Here is a 21840-nt window from a genome sequence, read left to right on the forward strand (position 1 = left end):
TACAACACACACTTTGGGTTATTTTGCTATTAGCTTATATTTTCTCGTCCAAATATCTTTGATTTCCAGTGGTCATAAGTCTCATATCTTTCCACTCTTTACATTTGTACGGCCTCATATCGGCTTGTCAGTCATCTGCAAAGCACTTTGAATTGCACTGCCCTGTACGCACGGTGCTGCAGAAAAACATTTTGATTGATTGAACCTGTCTGAGAGTCTGACCGTTGTGTTTCTTGCCATGTCAAACTTATTTTTAGCAATGTCACCACGTCACCCGACCACATCAGTTATTTTAGTGAGTACCGTTAGAACTGATAGAACAGATGGCCAGACACGGGTGGTAACAAAGTAGGCGTTTGCCTGAGATTCATATTGAACTACCCATCCAACACAAATAGGTATGAGTCCCACAATGGTCTTCTTGAGTATATTATTCAAAGTGCTTAACAAATATAAAAATGTATTTGTGCTTCCATCTTCTATCCCAACCAAATGTTTCTGTTGCCAACTGGACGGGCTCTTGGTTCTCCTCTACAACTGTCGGCTTCGGCCTCAGAGGGCTGGATGTGATTTGGCCCCCTCTCCCTTGCTTTTTTGGTGAAATCTATGTCTGGGTTGTAAATTTCTTCCAATTCTTCCTCTTTCACTCCCTCTATCTTTCTCCCCTCTTGTCTGAATTAATGAGATGGGGTTTGATCAGGGCAGCCAAGTGTTCAGTGGGAAATCTCACAGCCCGCCTTGTGTCCCGTAATAGAATTTGCATCTAATGCATACATAAATCAAACATCTTTCTGGACATTTTCATATGCATAATGTCATTTCATCCCGTTTCTTTCCAAGTGGGGAGCTGTGCTGGGCTGAGGGTGGGGAGGGGGAGGGGGAGGGGGAGGGGAAAGGGGGGTTATATGTAGGTGACAGTGGGGGGATTGTAGTTGGTGCAGAGAGGTTATTTTGTTTTTATGTTTTTTTTTCTCTCTCTGTTCCTCTCAGTCTCTCACTTTTTTTACTTTTTCTTAATGCTTTCAATTTATTTTGCTGACTGCGTCGCCGCCGTGTGAAGCCATGCATCGGAGATCTTTGGGGTTTTGGTTGTCAGATAGTTTTATTGAGAGATAAAAAAAAAGACAGAATACATGTGGATATGTGTGTATGGGCACACGCCTCCATCTGTGTGTGTGTGTGTGTGTGTGTCTGAGGCATGTTGATGGGTGTTCAGAAGCAGTAGTGGAGGCTGCTTCATCACATCTCTACCTTATTCTTGGGGGCTTTGTTATGTAAATTCGGGAGAAAAACTAGCAGATTCAAAGTGCTTTCTCTTCACAAGGAGGTGGGAGATGAAAAAAAGCACGAGATAAAAAAAGCAAGTGACAAGGTGTCTTGATTGTCCTTAGTGCTTTGCTACTCCTGCGTTAACAAGGCTTGATATTGTAGAAATTCCATTTGCAACCGTCTCAATTTGCATTCCTCGGACACTTCGACTCTTCTTTCTTCCACCGGCGAGGAGAGTAAACACATTTGAATGTAGGACAATTAAATATACCGGACCAAATGTGCCTGCATTGTGCTGTGTACGGTCGAGTATCGAATGTGTATGATAATGATAAATGACAACGATATTTGAATTTCCCCACACCCACAAACAATGTTTGGATGGACATTAGCATCTTTAAACTGCAGTAGCTCAGACCTCTGCATTAGATTTATACAAGACAGCACATCACCTGATGTTATATCTACTTCACTCGTACACTCAGTACATCACTCATTCCACGCTGATCCTTGGTTTCTAACTGAAGTAATTAAAGGTAGTTAAATATGAATCCTTTTATGGGGTCCAGTGAGACAAATGCGTACTGTACACATGCACATGTATGCAAATGCATGGGTACTCACTGTTGGATGAAAACCTCATGGCAATGTGGTTTTCATACTTCTTGACACCATCTTCTGAAATGTGATGTGACTGCACTGTCACAGGGCTGATATTTGTCTGCTTCAAAGCAAACGTTATGAGTTCCTTCATTACCACGAACACACACACTTTAGTTTATTTTGACTCAATCCAACATACACCATCCTGTTACTACAAATACCAACTAGAGCAGCAAATTAGTATTGATCCGCCGCTGACAATAGTCCCCTAACAAATCAGCTATTTCCTCGTTTGTCTGATAAAAACTACAGTGAAAAGCTATATATTTGTTGAATGCTTCTTTAAAGATTTCCGTTTTCAGTGGGAAGCAGTGGCCTTGGTGCTGAGCGCCACAGACAGAAAGCATTGAGAGTTGGATGAAGAAATCGTTGGTTTTATCTCTTCATGGGAATTGTTGAACAAAAAAAAAAAAGGTATGTCACTAGACTTACGTTACACTTCAGCTAAATTTAAATCAAGCTGAACCAAAGGCGTCTTCACCTCTATATGACTACATTAGAATTATCGCCTGGTGGTTCTATGCCTTCATCAACCAGAAGTTGCAGTTTACATCCATGACCGTCCAAAGTGTCATCACTTCATAATTTAAGTGCAAGTGGACATTTTTTGCCAAATTTAAAGAAATTCCCTCCAGGCGTTCACGAGAATGGAACGGACAAACAGAACCTAAGGACGATCAGACAACCCGAAAACAAAATGCCTCCAGCCAAGGCTGTCACCATGATGTGAATTTTCAGCTTTATTAATATGACTTTGGTGCTGGATTTCTTTTTTATTAAAGAAGCATTTCACTGCAGTTTATAATAAATAAAATAGTTTTTGATCATTGAAAACACACAGAACTTTCACTCAGGTGACCGCTGTTCATGTCTTGTCTGACAGCTTTGGTATACTCGTTAATGTTACGGGGTTAGGAGGGGTGATGTAAGAAAGTCAGCTTAGTGAATTATTTCTTTAATATTCTGTAAGTGTTTATGTATTGATGACGTCATTATGGTTATCATTTCAAAATAAACCATGATATATTTTCAATCTTAAACAAGTAGTTTTGCTGCCTAAAGCCATCCTAATGCTTCAAAACATTGAATTGTGCATTTCAGCAAATGAATGAAATGTAGTTTTGGTTCAGAAACATCGACATTCAACGTATCCATGGTTTGCAGTAACAAACAATGGCAACATTCTTTCTGCCTATGGGTTGTGCCTATAGCAGTTATTTGTGTGTTTATCTGCACTTGTTGTCTTTCTTCAACTTTGTGTGGCCTTGATTTGGCTTCATGTCATATGTGACACCTTACAACACACATCCACTGGAGCTGGCTGAAAACTTTCCAAAGCATATACATGCCATGTATAAAGTTGTTGCTCTGAGACATGTTATAGTCCGTCAGGATGCCAGTGAAACAGCAGGCAGTCAGCTGTGGTTGTGTGTGCTTGATGTGTTACATGCTGCAGGATCTTCGCGCTGACCTCGACACGGCCCGCCTCCCTGCTCTCTAATGTAATGTGACGAGGATGTGTCCACTCCCATAAATAATGAGGAGAGCTGGAAGCACCATCTCTGTGTTTACATGGCGATTAGGTGTCGCCTCCCTTTCGTTTTGATATTAATTCAAATGTAATGTGTTTTCATTTATTTTGCTCATTTGAGAGGCTGCCACACATAGTAAACAGGAAGTCATGAGCTGAGAGATGCAGCCTCACTGAATGTGTATTAACAGAGAGGAAATGTTTCAGTATACACAACAACATTGTTTTTTTAAACATTTATTACATTATAAGAGATTTTCCCAAGTAGCCTTGTTAGCTATGTGTGTATATTCACATATGTGGGTACTTATGTGTGTTTGTATGTGTCTATACACTCAGTGGTCACTTTATTAGAAAGAGTGTAATGTTCAGATTCTGCCAGTTTGCTAGTTGACACCGTCAGAGAAATGTTAACTCAACTACATGTCTATGAACAATTTCAAAAGCCAAAGATATTCAGTTTACAAGCAATAATCCTGATATTTGAGTAGCTGGAACTAAATGGATGGATGGATGGGTGGATGGATGGATGGATGAGTGGATGGATGGATGGATGGATGGGTGGATGGATGGGGGGATGGATGGGTGGATGGAAGGATGGATGGATAAATGGATGGATGATGGATGGATAAATGGATGGATGAAGGGATGACTGGATGAATGGTTGGATGGACGGATGGATGGATGGATGGATGGATGGATGTAAGAAAATGCTGACATCATGAGTCCTACATGCAGCTTTGGATAATAATTGTTTTTTCACTATATACTGATATAGCTCTAACTATAAAACATAGCACCCTATTCAAACAATTTTAATTTAGAATTCAAATCTCAACATTCTGAATGAAGCTTCAAAGCTTCTAACTATTATACAGCCCTCTAATTGTCTTATATTGACTAATTTCCTATTATGTTTATCCATTGAGGTACTGAATTAATGTTGCTCTGGCATATTGTGACGGGAGGGAAGGTCCAGGTATAGAGTCCTTGGCTGGTGGACCCTCTGCCTTCGCTGTCTCCCAATCCTCTGTCCTATCAACTACTCCATTTGACTGCATATGAGCAAAGTCACCAGAAACCTATTTAACTGAGATGGAGGAGCGCTGCTGCAGCCCTGTATGTGTAACAAGCAAAGTGTATGGCACATTGTGAACCTATCTGAATAATCTACCGTTAGATTGACTTTAGACCAGGATTATGTTGGTCAATGGTTCAACAACTTTCTGCTGTCTCATTTTAAGACCAACCGTGGGCACACAGATGGGTAGAAGTACATTTGCTCAACGAGGGCAATGGACGGAAGATGACAGCTGCGCTGGTTTGAAACTAGCAGTTGTGCTGCGCTTTGCGCCGGGTGAATGATAGGACCCTAAGAGTCTACAGCCATGCTCACAGCTCTGAGAGGCTGTACTACAGGCACATCAGTGCTTGAGCTAGATGTTAAAATTCACATGCTAATGATAAATGATTATGTTAGCATATTGATGTTTAGCAGGAATAATGTTCACCACGTTCATCATGCTAACATTTGGTTATTAGCTCTAAGTACAAAGCACAGCTGAGACTGATAGTAATGTCATTAGTATTATGTTGTTAATACCAAAGTTTCACTTAGGCTGTAGGATGTCCTTTTTTCGCTTTTATTAATATCTTTGGAAGGCAAACATAACCACCATCTAACTGTGTTTCATGTTCCATATTTTAAACAATCAATTCACAACAAAAAAATATCCGGTAAAACAACTTAACCAGACAGTGTATCACATCACACTCATATTCATGTCCTTTATAACTATAAAACAAGTATAATAAAGACTAAAATAGTCCAATAATTACATTGGAAACCTGTAAATCCCAAGACATAATCACACATTCTGTCCAAAAAAAAGTTGGTACGGCCCACCAAAACTTGCATGGTGTTTAAATGTAGATGTTAACACACCACACATTTCTTATAATACTCCAAATGGTTATACTGTACACAACCCAGGATGTGACAATGTAGAAACATGGCCTGAATGCATTTAAAACTAAAAGATGTTGTATTCACTGATCACTGTACTGGTAGACTTTTTCTATACCTGATTTCCACCAGAATTAGAAGTTACTCATAGTAACAGGTTGTATAAACCTCCACATCCCCGAGAATTGCATGTGTCCACACTATGTCCCTGGATAAACACATATATATATATATATAGTATATAGATCAACAGTCCACACATATTTGTAGGTATATTCATATATTCATGTATATATACATAGTTTGACAAAAATCATCTTAAGTCAAGGTCCTTTTTACTAGATAATAAGCAGATTTAGGTGATCAATAAGTTTGATATTGTTTCTTGTATATCTGCACTATTTTAACAGTGTTTTTTTGTAGCTTGTGAATCACGTTGTAAGCTGCTTTTGAAGAGCTCTATAAATGTAGAGTTGGTTATAGTATATGTGTTATTGGTTTCTAAAAGTGTTTAAAACAGCACACTCTTTGCTGAGATTCTCTGTGTCTTGATATTTTTTAATGGTGTACAGCACTCACCCAAAGTGTCTGTAAAAGTAGATTACTTGAGCTTGATGAAATGCATCAGGCACTACCCAGGCATTTGCACATTGCCTAAACAGTGAGACAGAATCCCCTTAAAAATACAGCCCAAAATCTGGGACTTTGTACTCTCTGCTAATTGACGCTATTGAAGGCACTTCTTTTCCCCACAATGGGCAGTTCTCATTCTGTTATCCATGCAGTTAAGACTCTTTACACCCTCCATTTGACAATTTGGGGAGAACTTCTGGGTTTACTCGTAGCATGAAACAACTCAGTGACCATGCATTTTACATGGAGGGTTTTAGATCAATTATTTACCACGAGACCGCACATCACCATGGGAAGTACAAGAATCAGATCACACAAACAAAAGACAAGATGTTGTTTACAGCTAAATTGTGAAATCAAACATAGAAGTGAGCAGCCAGTAAATAATTGTGAAATCACCCTCTTCCAGTTCCAAATGTGGATTTGGACATATATAGAAACAACCAACAGTTGGACGAATCCTCGCCAAGTGTACCAAATCTATCCATTTGTCAGCCACCTCTTCTCCTTGTCTCCTGCCAGAGCCAGATGTGAGCCTGACAACTTCACTGGTGGAGGGTGGCTTCCAACAACTTCTATCAAGATGTTTCCCTCTTTGCCGTAGTTGTTGTGGATGCAGTGAGATGGAACCCGAGGCGGAGCAGCTGTAAAGGCAGGTGTTGGCCAACATGGAAGATGCTGCTTCTTTGACTGGACATGCCATGCTTTTCCTCACTCAGCTGCTGGAGAACATCTGGGCCTCGCTGGTTGATGCTCTGCGATGACTTGGGTAGTCTGTACTGGACTGCTGTGGCATGTTGGACGGCTGCATGATGACAAAGAGGCATCTGTGTGATTGGGGGAACAACAAGCCCCTTTAATGCTCCGACAAGAGTTCGACCAACATGAGTTTTGTAAGGTTTCAAACAGCAGCTGATAGTGTGTTTTACACCAATACTCAAGATGGTCATTTAGATTCTATGTGAGATTTGTTTTTGTCCAGTTGTTAACGTGAATGTCCTTCTGTTAAGGTCTGGTTCACAGTCCAGTTCATCCCAATGGTGTTGGATTGGGTTGAGGTCAGAGCTCTGTGCAGGCCAGTCAAGCATAACATTTACATTACGTTTCATTTGTTTAGCTGACACTCTTATCCAAAGCAACTTACAATAAGTGCATTCAACCATGTAGCTAATACCCCAACATTGTAAGAACTGCTTCAAATGCCACATTTAAATGACAGCATTTTTTTTTGGTGTTATTTTATGGGTCGAGGTGCAGTCTGAACAGATTGACAATTGAGAATCTGTAGAGTGGTAGCTAGGCCCCCCTCTTAGTGAGGGTGTAGCCAGCTGACAGCTCAATAAGCAAATACCGGGATCTTTAATCGTAATAGAGCAGCCACCGGGAGCCAGTGAAGGGTGCGGAGAAGTGGGGTAGTGTGGGAGAACGTGGGTCAGTTGACCCACGTTTAGATGGCACATCTATGCTCGCCAGCCAGAAGCGAGTTGCTGTAGTCTAGGCACAAGATGACAAGAACCTGGACCAGAACCTGCGCCTCCTCCTGGGTGAAGAATGGACATATCCTCCTGATGTTGCGGGTTGTTAGCAGCGAAAGACAGCTGGTCATTCCGTGCCATGCTCAGGAGCCCAGAAGATGCCTTCTCTGAAAGGAAGAGCAGCTCATTAAGATTTCAACCAAACAGTCCAGTTCAGTTTGTTACACATTTGAATGGTTATCTTTGCGTGTTCCTTAGACAAAGTTGTGGTACCTGTTTTCTTTAGCACCTCGGTTGGTCAGAGAGAATCGTCGCTAACACGACACAGGACATCGTCCATCTGTACACAAAACCCGCCGAGTGTCCCCTGGGGGATGATGTCAGGGCAGTTTCACGCGGCGTCACTACGGTGACCGGCTGAGAATCCTGCCTACACCATTTGCAGTGGAAAACAAGTAGAGAAAAGAACTGCTCCCAAAACTTTATGTGAAAACATTAGATATTTGTGCAATAATAAGACCTTAAACAATCAGTCCGATGTAAGTATATCTTATTTTAGTTTCTGTGCTGTGGCCCTTATGAAGAACAATATCTACTTATCTTAAAAGTGAGTCAAGGCGAGTCCAGCAGGGCCGTACTATGCGGTGGAAACCTGGCTTAAGGTGCAGAAAAACAGCCCCAGATCAAACGCGTGGACATGAATACCCACATGCTGTGCTTCTTTGTATGCAATAAAGATTAAGGACAGGATCAAAATATATGAAATGAATAGATGAGTTCCTAAAAGGAAGCAGGTGCGCATCTCCGTACATTTATGCTATTTATCTACATGATTACGCTAATCGGTAGTTTGCTTCACTTTATGTTTCTGTTTTTACATTTGTCACATTAGTATTGCAATCAATAGTGGGTAATCTTTTCAACGAAGTCTCTGCACCAGAACAGACTTTCTGGAAGTCCACGGAGAGTCAGCAGACGAAATGCTCAACATGATGTGGATTTGGACAGTGGGCCCTCCAGTCTTCATGTAGTCAAGTCTGCAAGACTGAGTCCTCCACACTTGTACTGGGATTCAGCCAATGAATGTAGGTTCCTGTGGTGTAGCCCTGCTGTTCCTAATGATGATGATGATAAATATACAGTAAGCATACATTAAACTGCCAATTACTTATCCCACTGCATCGTATAACATCAGGTATTGACAGATAGCCACGCCAGACAAAGACAGTGTTTCAGACAATGTTGCTTCCTTTACATTAGACAAACAACTTCTTGAAGAAATAAGATAAAGCTTTGGCTTTAAGTGCTTCTCCCCTGATAACAAAGCATGTATCAAAATGTGCAGGTAGATTTACTGGGGCAGCCAGTCCCCCCCCCCCCCCCAGTCGTGTAATGAAGCGAAAATACAAGCCGAGTGGTCAGAGAGGCCCGGGCTAGTTAATGACAGCTGGTATCTCCGAGCCTGGCGACGACGAAGGCTTGAAATATTTGCTCAGGAGACTCGCCGGGGGTTTCAATCTCACCGCAAATCCATTTATATGTTTGCCCGCTGATTTATGGCCTTATTTTAACTGTCTTCTACATGCAAATGCGCAGAAACCGCTAAAGAAATATACATAATGTAATTCTCAGGGTCATCCCTCCAGCCTGTCAAGTTGAGGAGGTAGGTGGTATGCGTGGAAGTGGGGTGCAGGGGGGGTCAAAGGGATTCGGGGAATTATACTTTCCGGGGGGGGGGGGGGGGGGGGGGTGAAGGTGGCCGTCCGGCTCCCTGGCCCTCATCTGAATAAAGCCCCCATTAGGCCTTGAGCAGATATTCATCATCCCTCTCCTCACTACTATCATTATCCTCGCACATAGGTTCCTACATGCCATAAAGTGTGCCAACCATGAATGTACAATGGTTTCTATAAATGTATACTCACTCCAAGCCTAACGTGGCGAATAAGCAACTATTTTATTATGTATATTTCTGCTCAGTCTAATTAGGACTCTATCATGTCAAATTTAGAATGGAATTGATTGCAGCTCAAATGTGTGATCCAGCCATTTCTCCTGGTCCAGCTGCACATTGGGGGTCTTCTCTTCCTCCTGTCTCAACACAGGAGATACTGATTTAAAAATGATTCCCAGGCAGGCAATTATGATCATATATCCTGACACGTGAAGAGCAACTTTATTAAAGATATCTGTCATGGCGGCTCCTCCACCAGTCTCCCTGCGTGGACATGACAAAGTAGATTCATCAATTAAGGCTCAGCAATTGCATTAAGTGGGGTATTGCCTTTACATTTTCTTTCACATTATTTCACACATTTTTCACATAGTGCTATATGTTAATGAGGCCGCTCAGGCAGGGCTACCAATGCCCTGGTGAAAAGTGCTGGAACTCAGGCTTTAACACGTCTTACCTCTCTACAGATGGAGGGGTGGACAGCTGCTGTTTAGCATGTGTCATTTAGAGTTGTGTTACCTGGATACAAAATTAAACTTGATTGAAAACACAATGCGTTTTTCAGATGTGTAAATAAGAATTATTGGATTTACCTACTGGAGAATGACTTCCTTACTGTCTGTAGAAACTATTGAATTCTTCATTTTCTCCCGCTTTTGACCACAAATACAGAAGTAGAAAATAATAACCAGATAACATGTTTACATTCACTTGATCCTTCGCTAAGCCACTCCCCCTTAGGTTACTGTTGCTAGGCCCGCAAGCTTTTGCACCCGGCATGTGAATCTGTTGTTTTTAATTATAACAGTTAGAGATATTTCAAAGGAGATGATAGCAGATTTCTGGAATAATAGTTCTGAAATGTCAGATGGACGTAGACAGAATAATAGGCCTTATTAGCTATATTAACTATATTATTTGTTTGCGGAGTATTGTGAAAATCGAGGGAAAAGCTAACAGGTCCAAATGCAAGCGTCTGACACCCCACGTCTTGACTCACCTGAAGGACAAACGATGAATAACGACAGCAGGGTAAGTCAATCAATTGTTTTTTTTAATATTCAACGTTAGTTATGTACTTCTCTAATTTCTGTCCAATGCTTTACCCGTCCAAGCCAAGTCATCCAGCTATGGCTCATTGAAATGCAGAATCTCAAAGCAAATCTCTTTTTTTTTTAGCCCATCCCTTTTCCCTTTGAGAAATTAACCATTCCATTCACTGCATACATTCTCAGGTTTTTGCCTGCGTGACACTCGGGGGTGTTGAATTTTTTATTGCAAAAAAACGGTCTAATAATTGTTGAACAGATGTAAGTGTGGAAGAGTGGGCTCCGTCAGAGCTCATAAAATGGAATTAGCATGTTAACCCTGGCTTTGCCTGAGAATGGAGAAGGAGGGGTGACGGCAGTGTAAAGGGAAGGCGGAGGGAGATGCACTGACTGAAATGGACTCCTTGGTTGGGATTAATAAGGCGGACTGGTGCGCTGGGGCGGCCTAGGAAGCTAGCAGCCAAGGGAGCCGGGAATTGAAATGGGCTCTACGCGTGTCACATAAGTGCTGAACATACATGTGCTCTGTATGTATGATAATAGTCATCCTTTTCTCCATGCATGTAACGATCTCGGCCTTACCTGTCACTCAGGAGTCTCAAGACTAAAGTTTGGGGACTGGAAACCTTTGAGGAAGTATGTGACACTACTACTGACAGGACATCTCAAGAAAAGAACCAGTAACAATTCATGATGGATCTAGTCGAAGAAGAAAAGCATGAACATGATAAACATTATCATCCCATCTGGTGATTTCGTCTTATATTTTATACATTTGCAATAATCAACATTATAATTCACTGAGTGACGGGATGTGATAGATGGATCAGGACCAAGACAAGGGGCGACTGTGGCTCAGTGGTAGAGCAGGGTAGTCAGAGGATCACCGCTTCAATCCCCGGCTCCGCCAGTCAATGTCGATGTGTCCTTGGGCAAGATTGCTCTCCGTTACTGTGCCTACGGTGTGTGGATGTTGAATGGATGTTAGTTATGAGCAGGTGGCACCTTGAATGGAAGCCCCTGTCATGGTGACATGTAGTGTTAAAGCGCTTTGAGTGGTCGGAAGACTAGAGAAGCGCTATACAAGTCCAGCACGAGTAGTTTGATGGTGCCGGATCAGGGTTGGCACATAACAGAGCTGTTTGTTGTCTAACAGCTCATGCAACACTGTGGTTTCCCCAAATAATCCCGAAACACAGCAAATACCATCGTATTCAAAGCGACTAACTGATCAGTGAGATCAAAGTTCAGCCCGGACCCTATACATTTCACTTTCCTTCACCCTTGTGTTGAGATGTGTGAGAAATATGTTATTTTCTGTTTTTCACAACATCTGTGCTGGTCGCTGCTACTTGGATAAACAAGTGTCTGTGGCTTGAAAATGGATGTTGTTTACAGTCTTTTGGAGTGGATACTGCTGGGTCTCTGGCGTGTTACTGGCATCACTCGATTTGCTTGATCTGGTCCGTCTCTGCAGTCCCCGGCTGGCTGAATAATTTAACACTGACCCGCGTCTGAGCGAATGGGCCTGAAGTTTGACCTCGAGATTTGTTTTAACTGCGAGGGCTCAAAGTAAACGCTGCGCGGCTCTCGGCACAGCATGGAAACTTGTGTGTCTCTCATGTTTATGTAATGTTGAACACAACCCTCTTTTCAACCCTCTAGCCTCTCCTTAGTTGCCCCACAATCTCAGATCTAGTTTATCTCCTCTGCTGGCCTGTTGTGGGACTTCTGATGCCTTTCATGCATCGAATTGTGGGCCATTTTCTCTACTTTGTTTTGTGATTTGTTTGATTTTGTTCCGCTAATTGAGCATCCTGTGCTTACAGCTCTGGACTTGCAGTAGGAACACTTCTCTAAATTGATCCCATCCATTCACGCCAGCACACACGTCTTCGTGTTTGAACAATTACAGCGCCATTTATTCTGGGCCCCTGAAAGGCCTCCTGTACCTTGATGAAGCCCTTTAATAAAAGCCCATTAATACTTTGCATAGCCTTTTGATATAAATTCACTAGCTGTTAATTACGTGAGCCTGTGAATAATTTACAGTCTGAAAATAAATTGATAGCACAGCGGTCTGTTGGAGCTGCACAGAAAGACAGGAGGCCCCTTTGATTCAAATGGTGCATGCGTTGTGTTTGCACCTCCCACAGAATACACAATCACCTCTGATGAGACTAATCATCCCCCTTGTGCTGCAGTATTAGACGAGGGCCATCAAGAGCTAACTGATCCACTGTAACCCGTGTCTGCAGCTGCGTAGTGACATCATATCAATATTTAAAATCGTTCTTATGCACGTATTCCGGCTTGTCCGACTTCATTAAGGCCATTCCTCATCCCTCAGGCTGGGACACGTTCCCTCCGGAGCGCTCAGATGGAAGGCTGGGAAGAGATGCTCGGAGACTTCTCATGTATGTGCTCCCCTGCTAATATCTGTGTCCAATAAAAGGAGGAGAGCACCACGAAGTGTACATGTGTACACATCCTGAGCTCGCGCTGTGTTCCTCTATGGGCTAGTGCTCCTGTAAAACTAAAGCCTTTACACACACATTCTTAGTACACCTCTTGCATTTATCTTTCCTTATACTTTGGACCTTTACTACCTTTAGATACTCGTCTCTGATTGGCTAGGTATGTGCAATACAATCCTATAGGACAGAACTACTTTCAGTAAGGAGTTTAACCTAAACCAGTATCCAAGGTATATAAATGCTTTATGTTACTTCATATGAATGTTTAATTTATTGCATTCATTAGTATTTAAATATTTTCAGAAGATTTATATACTTGTAACATGGCTATATGGGAATAAGTAGTGTTTTAAAGTAAACATGGCCAAAACACTGTGACCACCTGAGTATATCTTTAGAAATTGTATCATTATTGTTGTATTTTGGTAATGTTGTATTTGTATTATTGATACATATAGGCCTTATGGTTGTATTATGGCATGTTTTTCTGAGGGATAGGGCTAGGGTCAGCGAGTTACGTGGTGGCGACACATAATGTGTGACACAACAATGCCAATGAAAAGGCATGTAACGGTACATGAACTGTACTTGTATAGCGCTTTTCTAGTCTTCTTTTCTTCAATTTTGGGTTATTTTATGTAATGTACACAATGTTTTACATAAGTACTTGCCACCGCCACAAAATGCTCTATTAAGGTTGTAGTCATTTCACGTATTTCTGTAAAATCTTGCTTTAAAATGTTTAACTAGTGTGCTAGTAACTTTTCGTATCTTCTTTAGTTACAACACGTTTTCATCACTTTCCTTGGTACAGAAGCTATATTGTCCCGTTCCATTACACCAGGTCCTCTAAACATACCAGACGAGCTTTCCATCTGATCTATGTCCTAATGCAGATATGCTACAAACCCAAAACACTATGATTTCACCCTCTCTTAATGATATCACACAATAATACACCTAAATTCTTATTCCTGCACATTATAATAATTGCTTTGCATTTTAATTTCCTGTTCAAGCTGAGTGATGGCTCATACCAGGCTGTGAGACCTGCTCCATTAGCTGGCCAAAAGAGGACAGAAATGAAACAAAAGCCTTCAGTCTAGTAGATTGGTGAAAAAAAAAACATGGTTGGCCAGCCACTTACTGTAGAAACCGTGTAGAGTTTTATGTAGCACTTACAATCCGCTGGCGGACTAACAGCTCCCATTAAACCCACCCGCAGTCCCCTATTCAGGTGCTAATTGATACCAAGGCCTGGGTTTGTCATGGCAATTATTAGTGTGTGCTTAAAATGGCTAGTGATGGCCTTTGAGGGAAACTGAAACAGCAGGGGGTTATTTCACTTTTGAAGGCACAGCACGGTTAATAATAGGTAGAAAAAATTATCAGTGTATCACATTGGCAAAAGATGACATCAATATGGGGATTTTCAATTTCACCATTCATTAGAGTCCCAGATTCCAAAGAAGGGAGTATTGGGGAGTTAATTTGAAAGGCATTAGGGACTGTGTATGTGCTGGTAATTAACACTACACACACAAATGACTCCATGATCAGATCTGAGAATCCATGACACCTCATCTCCGGCTCTACATTTTTTAAGTGCTCCAGCTACATTCCATTGAACATGGCTAAAATAGGCTCTTATTAGCTTCTGTTCTCTCCACTGGCCATAAAAGGCCAAATTAAGGTATAAAAGCCTTGTAAATTTAACTAGTGCGTAACGTTTTTACTCTTCCATAATTGTATCAAATGTAGATGGTGAACAACCGGTCTATTAATGTAGTAAGATAAATCTAATAGAGCATGTTTATATACCAAAGGACCTCTTCCGTCGCACTGTGAGAATGCTGTTATTATGTTTCATCCTTTGCCATGTACTAATCATATTGGGATTTTCCAATTGTAAAGTTCCTATCAATCATGTCTATCTTCTGCCATCACATGATCTACTTGATAAGACAATAATAAAGGCCATGATACTGACAAAAACCAGGCACACAGGTGTCATAAACTTTGGTCTGAAGATGAAGCTCATTAATTCCCCCAAATACCATATGTCCTCTTTCAATTTTCTAAAAGTGTACCCTCATAACTTAGAGCAAAGGAATGTTACAGTTAGGTTTAACACTCGGGTTGATCTTCTAATTTAGAAACCATTTTTGTTATATTTGTAGAAATGATCTTTACTTTAACAGCAATCAATACATTAAATGCTCTAAAGAAAAAGAGAAAGAAATGAGATCCTTCACAACTACGATACGTGTTTCAACGTTAAGTTGATTTCATAAGCTTTACTCTATGGTCAGGAATGCTCATAGAATCCGCATAAGGTAATTTTATCTGAAACTTATTCATAGGTCAGGTTTTTTGAGTTGGAAACCTCAGAAGAAACTCTGGGACTTTAGAGGAGATCGCCGAGCCACCCAGAGAAACCCTTTTCCAGCACTGGATGGCGAGCCCAGCCCACAAGATAGAGAACCTGTTGCCGGCAGTAAGAAGGCTATGAATTAAAGAATACCTCCGTCAAGTGCGGTAGGATTGAACTGTACACACACATACAGCTCTGGAGACAGAACCAAGACTTTAAAAAATACTGGGTCTTTATTGGTTTTTATGTGCGCACCGTTTATTTTTTTGTTTGTTATTTTCTTATTGAATCTGTGTAGAAACCTACATTGTAACTTGAACACAACTTGGGTCTCACCTGCTTATTATCGGGTGTAATGTTCAATACATGCAGTCAAAAATCTACAGCTGTGCCCTGTGTTTCTATTTCACTATAGTCACCCATCTCTTTGGCTCCAGCCATTCCTAAATAATTCTGAGTCCGGTCCAATATGTACAGTTACCTTTATTATAATTGTTCACACTGTATTTAACACATACTGGTTACATAAGCTAACCATATCCCGACTTTACCTCAGTACAAATGGATCACATTTTCATCTCACTCTCTGTGAGACAGCAAAAAAGAGCAATTTCCAAAATGTACGAAAACTATTCCTTCAAGCTGCTATGAGGAGAGACCGCTAGAAGGTATACTACTTTGAAATATTAGCTGTTGGCTACCCAAATAAAAAAGCAAGCAAGACAGGAAACCATCTCCCTAAGTCTTAGCAAAGAAAAATAGACTAAAATTCTAAATGTCAAAGTAATCCTTTAATACACTTTGACTTCATGCAGTAGGCCTACATGTTTGTGTGTTTCTTCTCCGTGTGACTTCCTATTTTCCTGCTCCCTCTTAGCCGTGTAGCATCCGTCCTACAGTGGAAATGGTCAAAAAAAGTCATTTGAGTGAAAGATGAGGAGAAGCAGGGCTAATCACCGCCGGGAATAGCGGCTGGTTTATAAGCTAACTGATAGAGGAGGCGAGTGAATGGGTGATAGAGAGGTAAGAAGGGAGGGAGAGAGGGATGAGGACCAGGGATGATACCCGCATGAAATAGAGCAAAGCCCGTCACAAAGCACTAAGAAGCGAGTCAGCACAGCTGCCATCGGCATTTTGTTTAGGATTTGTTCAATTTTTTTTTCTCAACCGCACAGCATCTTTTCTGTTTTTTCTTCCTTTCACTCTCTGAAACATATAAAGCACACTCCCACCTGGACCTCATTCACCAGCCAAAGGCATTTATCTAGGAGTCTTCACACACATTTGCATCAGAATTACCTTCAGAGGTACTGATGTTAAACTCTCAAACCACTGATTCTGCGGATCACTTAAGCCCCGAGCTTATCTGGGTTATTATAATTTTTTTGAAGGATTTATAAAATCATATTTCATGAGGGAACGTTGAACCGCAGACCATTCCCAAGGTGTTATTTCCAATATGCCTGCAGACACTGTCTCAGACACACACACACACACACACACCCCTGTTTACCTATTTGGTGGCTTGGCATTGTGGAATGAAGCACGTATCTTTCTGCAAATCCGCTTTGGCTCCGTTTATGGATACTTCCGTAAATTGCCTCGTTGCAGATCAGGCTCAAAGTTTAGAAAGTTGATCAGTAATTTGCAGACTGGAAACTGAAAACTGAAGTGAACTAATGAAATAGGTCACACAGGCAAGGGCATTTTGTTTAGAGAATAGACTTGATGCAGGAACACAGTGGGTGATATATGACTTGATATTGATGAAATTGTACTTTGTATTATGATGAATTGTACTAGCGCTCAAATGTACAAGAAAAAAAAAGAAAAAGAGAGTTAGTTCAAGCTACAGGAAGTAGAGGGGGTGAAAAAAAGTGAGATTAAAGTTTGCGTCACAATGTTCCACAACCCCCAAACCATGATGAAGATAAGGATGCAGGTGCCTCCGCTTGTATTCAGGAAGTTTATATCATGAACACGTCTTGTTGGTTTGGCTGAAGAGGAAAAAAATACAGCAATCGTTCCATTTTTCACTTGGTGGTTAAAATTACCTGCACCAGCACTTCACTTGTGAATTGTGAAGCATTTTTCTCATTCTGTACAGATAGCTTCTTCGAGAATCTGATAGATGAATGCTCACACTGTAAACTATTGTCTAAGACCACAATTTGAACTTCCATTCAACTCGATGCGTCACGGAAAGGAAAGAGGCACTTAGACTGGATGTCTTTTCAAACAGCGCACAATTCTTAATGGCCATTATATTTTCATGTTTTTCTTTCCTTTTGTGAGGCATATCTTGTCTTTTACACTCAAGTGTGGATTGCCTATTTGTCTTTTCAGAGTCAGGCAATTTGTATACCCCCAGCTTTCATGCAAACTTACCGAAACTTAGCCTTTTCCCCCCTAGTTCAACATTTTTATGGTTATAATTTTGTCATTTTAAAGGCTACAAGTTTCTCCAGAGGGCGTACAGGCTCTTGTCTTTTGGTTCATGTTGTAATGTAACTAAATTTAACATAGTAGTTATTCCAACCATGATCCAATCTGCTGGCTCAATGTTGGTGTGGATACAGATCTTATTAAGATGTATCAGCAGGCCCAGTTCTTAGTATTGTAACGGTGACTTGTAACCGCTTGCGAACACACTGTTCTTGCCGACGGGGGCATCAGATTCAAAACTTACAGGGCAATGAGGCAAATAAAGGTAATAAAAAACGATTTGCCCTTTCGTTTGCAGGACTTTTTGCAGAAAACATTCAATATAAAAAGCAGTTTATCCAGAATATCACATATAAGAAAAGTGAGCTGAAATGTTAGTAATAAAACTGTGTGCATGCACAACCATGTTAACCTCTGAGCCTATTTTGAGGCCTCTGCTCGAAAATTTCATACACATACTTATACATACGTATGGGGCTTATCTCTCGAACTACAAGGTCTATTTGAATAATTTCAATGGAATTATAACACTAACACTCGTGATAGTTTGTTAATATGTGTACATATCATTGTTTATGTTACTGGTAAATGCTGAATGAAGATGGCACACAGCTCAAATTGAAAATGTTCAGGTTTGCCTGTAAAGAAAATCACTTTTGTCTTTGAAATAATGCAGCAGTAAGCCTAAAACTCTCCACAATCATAGCACAACATGTCAGAAGTCTCCACAAAAAGGTTTTACTTTGATAAAGTGAAGCAGGCCAAGTTTATAGAGGTTGGAGTACAGAGAGTTCATGCCAGGTCAAGCCAAAATTCTGAATTTTCCGAATTTTGGAACCAGGTTTCCAGCTGTTCTATTCTAATTTTATATACTATATAACTATATATTTCACTTGTTTTATCACTAATAGGGTTCGATCTATCTAATACAGCAGTTTGGCATCATTTCGAACCATTTTTGACCTCTCAGGGGCCTGATTTATGTGTTTTATGTGATTTTTTTGTCGCTCCCGGGGTGTGTATTGGTAGTTTAGTTTTCGAAGCCTGTGATTGGTCGATTTACACATGTGATACGTCTAAGAATGCGGAAATGAGTGTAGAATGCAGTGGGCCGGTCAGTCAGGTGATTGACAGACTTTTTAGCCACTAAAACTCCAAAAGAGTTGCGCAACAGACCGAGCCTAGAAATGATTCGCTGAAAAGTAAAAGGAGGACTATCTATGCATAAATGCTTGCATTATCTCTATTTTACTCTCAAACAAAAGAGAGGGACCGGGCGCATGTAGCGAACGGATTTAAGCGGATTTACAGAGTTTTTCGTCCAGAAAAGGAGCTCAAGGTACGAACGGTTTGAAGGAGAGAAATATGGAAGATATCTGCGTATTCAGGGTAGAATTCTCATGCTTGCTAAGCTATCGTTCGGCCACGACGGTCTCTTTTTTTGTGATGATATCTGCATTCGGAGTGCGTAGCTCGCTGTAGCTCGCGGAAAAATACATGTTATTGTGCTAGAACTTGGTAGTTTATATATTACTTTGTGTATAATTCTGTTTTGAGTGAGTAAAATTACTTTTTTTGTATTTTTTCTCAGAATCTCGTCATTAAGTAGGTATATATGTGGGTAAAATTCATTATATTCGTTTCGGAAAAGTGATTTATATGACACTCTTCTTCGCAAAACACTCTCGCAATGCCCAATCGGGCATCGTTTGGGATTATAAGGTTAAATTCGGTAGGCAAATCTTAAACCTGGAAGTCTGTTTTTAAACTATGATGGATGTTTACAACTTACATCTTGGGTAATCTTTTTGCATTTCGCTTTTGTTTTCTCTTCCAATTCAGTTGGACTAACTTTGACATTTCTTTCCATCTCACCTTTTTTTTTACCGTTGTCGCTCTCTGCAATTAACTTGGCGAGTGCAATGTTAATGTGTGATGGACCAAGCTTCATCTAGGTAGTGATTAACCCAAATTATCCTTCAAGTGTATGAATCATCAAGATCTGGAAATCTAAACTGCTATTTTTCACTCTTACACTCTTAAGTTACTTTTGTTTTAACTTCTATTCCCTTTAAGAAGGATCCCTGTAATCCCTGATAATATAACTGCCTTGTGTGGGCCTCTCTCTTGGACAACAACATCTGCTGTCCGTAATGGATGTTAAATGTGACTAAACTACCTACATTGAACATGCCCTCCGCATCACAAAGTACAGGTAAAAGCCATTGTATTCCAACATTTCCACCCTGAGCACCTCATCTATATGGGCTGATTTGTCACCAGTCTAACTTCACTGACACGTCTGACACCGGGGAGATGAACTCACCCTCCCCACTGTGACACCCAACACCCCAGCCCCATCCTATCACATACTCTGCTTTCTCGCACAATTAAAAATGCATCAGGGGACGGATTAGATGCACGATCCCCAGCTCTACTGATCCGAAGGGTGAAGCTGTCAGGAAAAAGGATTGTGTGGGGGGTGGGGGGAGATAGACTGGGGATGGAGGGAGGAAGAGGGATGGATAGGTGGGCAGTCACCCTCCCAAGTCCTTTCCTCCTCCTCCTCCTCCTCCTCCTCCTCCTCCTCCTCCCTCCGTTACTGCAGACTCCTCCTCCGCCGTCAGCACACACTAAGTCACCTCTTTTATTTACTGCTCCTCCCTCAGCAGACTCATCCCTCACATGTCCTTTGGGTTGAGTAGCCTTTCCCTCCCTCCTCCCTCCCTGGCTGTCCCACTGTCCTCCTTTCTATTCTTTCTCCCGTTCTTTCACTCTTTCTCTTACCCTGTCTTCAACAGCATGCATGGCTTTCACTCCACCTGCCACAGATCTGTTCACATGTAATCCATCTTTACCAGGCCTTTTTTTTTTTTTTTTTGCTATTCTTGCTTCATGATGGGCTGGTCTGCAGGATAAAGCAGCACCGGATCATATTGAGGGAAAATGGATTGTGAAGCTGGTACAGTAGACAGAAAGTTTACAGCAGTGAGGACAAAACAGCACAAACGTAAACAGGTGACAGCTATGCTATCTGAGTATAGAGGTTTTAAACGGGGGATTGCATTCCTGCATCTTTATTATATCAGTATTTAAGAAGGTATTTTACATCTAACTGCTGACTTTAACCAGTAACATCCCTATATGTGAAACGTTATAGTATCTTTAAAATCCCTCTGATGCTGTTTCTTAGAAAATGAGACGATCCAAGTGAAGATTGGTACGTTCTATATCAGAAGTAGTGTGGCCAAAGTTAGAAGTGGTCAAATCCGTTACTTTGGGGTTTTAATGTCATTAATGTCATGTTTTTTGGTCATTTATATAGTATATTCCAACAGCGCCAATGCTGCTAATTTGATCACTATGCATAATCTTATGAATCCACTTGTTATATGCAAATTTAGCAGGTTTCTCCATCCTGAGCCCATAGCTTGAACAAAGACGTAGATGAGAATAATACGATCTAAACTTTGAATGTGTGGATTTTTAAGAATCCTTTTTTTGGTTTTATGGTTTGTTTGGAAGCAGCGATAGGAGCCATGGCTGCTTAGACAAAGAAAAGAGCACCACCGACACATTTTCATTATCATTCTATTATATCATTATGACATTTTTCAGCCCAACAGTGGGCTTGTAATAATACATAATGAGTCTGAAGTATTTTATCTGATAAAAACTGGGCCCGGGAAGAAATGGTCCACTAGTACTTATAATAAGTGTCAGGCTTAGATTGCCTCAACTGAACTGGATGTTTTTGCTTTTCCACCTAGCTAATAGCATTAGCTAGTGTCATCAGCCTAAATAGCCTTAACACCTAAAAACAACAAACGCATGCATTCCATCACATCTTTCAAAATACAATTAGAGTGATGCTGGCGTATTTTTACTTCAAACTCTGTACTGTGAGCTCGCTACACTACCAGCTGCTTATTCATTCACAAGTGATCACTGGAGAGTGTACTGAAAATGGTGACTAAATATTTCAAAAGAACTGACTGATTGTC

The sequence above is a fragment of the Pholis gunnellus genome (assembly GCF_910591455.1).
Source record: "Pholis gunnellus genome assembly, chromosome: 15".
Taxonomy (NCBI): Eukaryota; Metazoa; Chordata; class Actinopteri; order Perciformes; family Pholidae; genus Pholis; species Pholis gunnellus.